Source organism: Artibeus jamaicensis, unplaced genomic scaffold (genome assembly GCF_021234435.1).
Source record: "Artibeus jamaicensis isolate MK-2021 breed Jamaican fruit bat unplaced genomic scaffold, CSHL_Jam_final scaffold_286, whole genome shotgun sequence".
Taxonomy (NCBI): Eukaryota; Metazoa; Chordata; class Mammalia; order Chiroptera; family Phyllostomidae; genus Artibeus; species Artibeus jamaicensis.
The window spans coordinates 11,916,614-11,921,662 of NW_026522034.1; the positions used below are offsets into that span (position 1 = coordinate 11,916,614).

The following is a 5,049-nucleotide window of genomic DNA, read 5'->3' on the forward strand; positions in this document are numbered from 1 at the left end:
ATGAATGTAGCTCTTATCTGAGGTCAGGGCATGACTTAAATGACAATTCCTTCTAGAATTGAGATGTAGATTCTTATTTTTGTGGTTTACAAGGTTCTTTCAAAGGTTTTCTAAATATAATTAATATTTGTGGCACATAACATTACTTGCCTAGAACTTGCAAGTACTTCACAAATATTATAATTTAACCTCACGACAACCTAAAAATGATGATAATTATCTCCATTTTATAAATAATAGAGGTAAAGTTCAGGAATATTGCTTGAGAGATGACATAAGAATCATAGAGGTGGAATTTGAACCTCTATATTTAACTCTAAAGTCTATGCTTTCTCCAGAAAACCATGTCAAATTTATGGTTTATATAATTCAAATATTAAACTCAGCTGAGAAAAATAAATCAAATAAAAACAAAGCACACAAAGTTTCAAATATATAATAAACTACACACCCATCTGTTCAACCATTTTATCTCCTAGTCCAAAGCCTGGCTCATGGCAACCATTTGATAAATATTTTTATAATTTATTATACAGGAAGTTGATTTGACTGTTGAAAAAAACATAAATGTGAACAGGAAGCATGCTGAAATCTTTAGACAACTTTTTCCATTGGGTAAACTTTTGCTCCCCTCATCAAATAATATAAGTGATCATAATAAAAGTTCTCTGTCCATTAGCATTTATATTTAAATATCTTCCCTGATGATTGCTCTTGAGGAAAAAAATATAAGATACCATTCGGATTGTATTAAAACTTGTTGAAACTATTTTACATCAAGTAATCTACTAGAAATATTCCATAATCATTTCATTTTATCCTCATTACAAAAGAGGAGAGTAAACTGGAGAGATAATAAGTAAATGTCCTTGGACTACTATGTCAGAAATTGTATATCCAAGATTGGCGCCTAGGTCCTCTAACTCCTGTGTGGTTTCCATTATACCAGCAGCCTCCCAAGTGGTGCCCATACACCGCAAGAGTACACAAGATCAAATACTAGCATGGAATAAAATTATTGAAATTTCTATTTATATATACTCTACCTATAATTTATAGTATAAATTCTATCATACATCATGTATAATTTTTAATTCTTATTTTTGTTCTAGTACTTAAAAATATGTTAGTATAGTAGAACAAGTATTACCTTGTACATAAGCATATATTTATTGAGGGAATATAAGCAAAAGTAATTTTTTGATGGGTCACTGTCAAAACACTACCTTTTTATGACATATCATTCTCTACTAAAAACACAATACACGCATGCACAGAGAGAATTAAAGGAAGAAACCCTCTAAGATCTTTGTCTATAGCCAGTAGATTCTAAAACTTAACATAGACTGGCCTTGCTCTGCCCTTTTATAAGTACAAACTAAAAATTTCTCTGCCTGGAGGCCCTAATTCTACATATTTCCTCCAGGAACTTTCAATCATAAACACCTATAGTCCAAGTTTGCCATGCCTTCATCAACTTTGGTTTTTAATGTTTTCATTTTTATAAGACAAAGGTGATCAAAAAGGGCTGGCTTGGACTCCAATATACATGATATATGATAATAAGAATAAAAGAAAGTTTAAAGAAAGCTAAATAAATATATAATTCGCCTCAAAAATTTTAGAAGACGAATACCATATGATCTCACTTTTAACAGGTAGCTAAACAACAAAACAAACAAACAAGCAAAATATAACCAAAGACACTGAAATAGAGAACAGGCTGACAGTGTCCAGAGGGTTGAGGGGAGGGAATTTCATGGGAAAAGGGGAAGGGTTTACAAGAACAAGTATAAAAGACACATGGACAAAAACTATGGGGGGTGTGAAAATGGAAGGGAGGGGGGAGGGCTGGGTGGGTGGACTAGGATGGGAGTAAAAGACAGAAAACTGTACTTGAACAGCAATTAAAATTTTTAAAAATTAAAAAAAAAAGAATTTTAGAAGTCTTTCCAATCAAACTAATTTAACCAAGTTTCAAAACTAAAATAAAATTAAAAGTATTGAGAATGAGTGAGAGATTTTCAAAACAAAATCATCAAAATCTTTTGACAATACTCCAGCACAGACGAAGCAATGGAGCAAAATCAGTTCCTTAACACTTATTTGTTAATAATCAACAAAACAAACAAGCAAGCAAAATATAACCAGAGACATTGAAAGTGTTCCTTGAAACTTTCAAGGAAAGTTATATTTTCATTTCTAAATGGAAATATAGACCATGCTCATGGGTAGGAAGAATTAACATCATTAAAATGTCCATACTACCCAAAACAATCTATAGATCCAAGGCAATACCTATCAAAATACCAATAGCATTGTTTACTGAACTAGTATAAGTAATCCTAAAATTTATATGGAATCACACACACACAAAACAGAATCACAGCAATTTTGAGAAAGAACAAAGTTGCTATCACTCTACCTAATATCCAACTATACTACAAGTCTATATAGTAATAAAACAGCATGGTACTGGCATAAAAACAAATGGAAATAAAACAGAATAGAGAGCCCAGAAATAAATATACATCTGTATAGTCAATTAATTTAGACAAAGGAGACAAGAATATACAATGGAGTAAAGACAGTGTCCTTGATAAATAGTGTTGGAAAAACTGTATACAAAAAACTGAAACTAGACCACTTTCTTATCCCATACAGAATAAGTTGAAAATTGATTAGACTTAAATGCAAGACCCAAAACCATAAAACTCTTAGAAATAAACACAAGTAATAACACTTTTGACATTGTTATTGGTAACATTTTTAGATATACTTCCTAGAGAAAGAGACACAAAAGAAAAATAAATGGGACTATACCAATATAAAAACGTTTTGCACAACAAAGGAAACCATCAACAAAATGAAAAGACAACCTACTGAATGGGGAAAGATATTTACCAATGATACAACCAATCAGGGGTTAATAGTCAAAATATATAAAGAACTCATGCAATTTAACACTAAAAGAAATAAACAATCTGATTAAAAAGTAGAAGACCTAAATAGACATTTCTCCAAAGAGGACATACAGATGGCCAACAGACATGAAAAGATGATCAACATCATTAATCATCAGAGAAATACAAATTAAAACCACAATTAGATATCACCTTACACCTACCAGAATGGCTATCATCAATAAATCCATAATCAAAAAATATTGGCAAGAATGTGGAGGAAAGGGAACACTGAGGACTGCTGGTAAAATGCAGACTGGTGCAGCCACTGTGGAAAACAGTATGGAGTTTCCTCCAAAAAATTGAAAGTAAAACTACCTTATGATCCAGTGATTCCCCTTCTGCCTGTTTATCTGAAGAAACCCAAAACACTAATTTGAAAACATATATTGTAGTGTTATTTACAATAGCCAAGCTAAGGTAGCAAACTAAGTGTCTGTCAGTAGACAACTGAATAAAGAAGAAGTGGTTTGGATATATGTCTATATATTATGAAATATTACTTGGCCATAAAAATAATGAAATCTTACATTTGCAACAACACAGATGGACCCAGAGGGTATTATGCCAAGTGAAACAAGTCAGAAATAAAAAGACAAATATCATACAACTTCACTTATATATGAAATCTAAAAAAACAGAAACAGGTACATAGAGAACAGAGAACAAACTGATTGTTACCAGACGGTTGAGGGGTGGGAGCTGGGTGAAAAAAGAGAAGGGCTTATGAGATACAAATTGACAGCTACCAAATAATCATGAGGATATAAAGTACAGTATAGAGAATATAATAAGTAATATTGTCATATCAGTATGTGGTGCCAGTTGGGTACTAGGCTTATCCAGGGGGTCACTTCATAATGATAGAATATGGTTATATAAATGTCTACCCACTATACTGTATACCTGAAACTAAGATAATATTGAATGTCAACTGTAATTTCAAATTTTAAAAATAAATAAATAGCCCTGGCTGGTATAGCTCAGTGGATTGACCACAATACTGCAAAGCAAAACGTTGCCAGTTTGATTCCCAGTCAGGGCACATACCTGGGTTGTGGGCCAGTTCCCCAGTAGGGGGCATGTGAGAGGCAACATGAAACACTACACATTGATGTTTCCTTCTCTTTCTCCTTTCCTTCCCCATCTCTAAAAATAAACAAATAAAATATTTCAAATAAACAAATAAGTAAAATTAGAGAATTCTAACCAAAAATATAATTAAAAAATAAAAGGAATATGAAAGAAAAGGTAAAAATCTTATATCCATTCAAATTGAATAGCCTATTCGCAACAGCCTATCAAGTTAAATCATGCTCAAATGTAAACCATAATCAATGCTGATGGTATAAACAAGTAAGACACTGGAAAAGTTAAGAATAAAGCCCAGTTGACAAATCTGGGGATTCAACAATGACACACCTCCAAAATCTATCACTTGGTTCTATGTGCTGCTATCATAAGACAATAAAAATAAAGCCAGTAGTGCTTGCTTGGTGAATACAAATACTACAACTGAAACGATACAGAGAAGATACTACAGCCCCCATGCAAGGATAATATACAAATTCTTAAAGCATTTAATTTTTTATTATTCAAAAGGAAATTCAGTAAGACTATATCAGAAATGAATGAGACTGGTTATATACAGAGGCAAACTGGAAAAAGAGTAGAAGGGATTGTGGACAAGGTAGTGACTCTTTTCTAAGGACACATATATATGTATATAGCTTTGACATTGACTTTTTGAGCTTATTAATATTTTATGCACTCAAAAATACAACTAAAAATGCCAGGAGAATAAAACCTAAAATAACAGGAATGATATAGCCTAACTATGTTTCAAATTTTAAAATGTACTGTGTAAAGCAGAAAATAGAACTAACCTGAGTAACTTAGAACACAATATTTTGACTCTGTGTCCTGAGTCTAAAACCAAAAAAATAACTGTAAACAAATAGGGAACTCTAGTTAAAGGGTTTATTCTTGGTAGCAATGTGAGTTAGCAATTCTGAAACTACCTGGTGTGTACTGTAGAACTGAAGAAATGATTAAATATAGAAAGGATTAAAGAAGCCAGATTTCT

At 32.1% G+C, this 5,049-nt stretch overlaps 1 non-coding gene across 1 annotated transcript; it reads left to right on the forward strand.

The window, feature by feature from the left end:
• Positions 1 to 4,448: 4,448 nt before the first annotated feature.
• LOC119046546 (U6 spliceosomal RNA) lies at positions 4,449 to 4,554 on the forward strand. Its single transcript, XR_005082007.1, has one exon. It is a non-coding gene; the product is annotated as a U6 spliceosomal RNA (small nuclear RNA).
• The last annotated feature ends 495 nt before the right edge of the window (positions 4,555 to 5,049 follow it).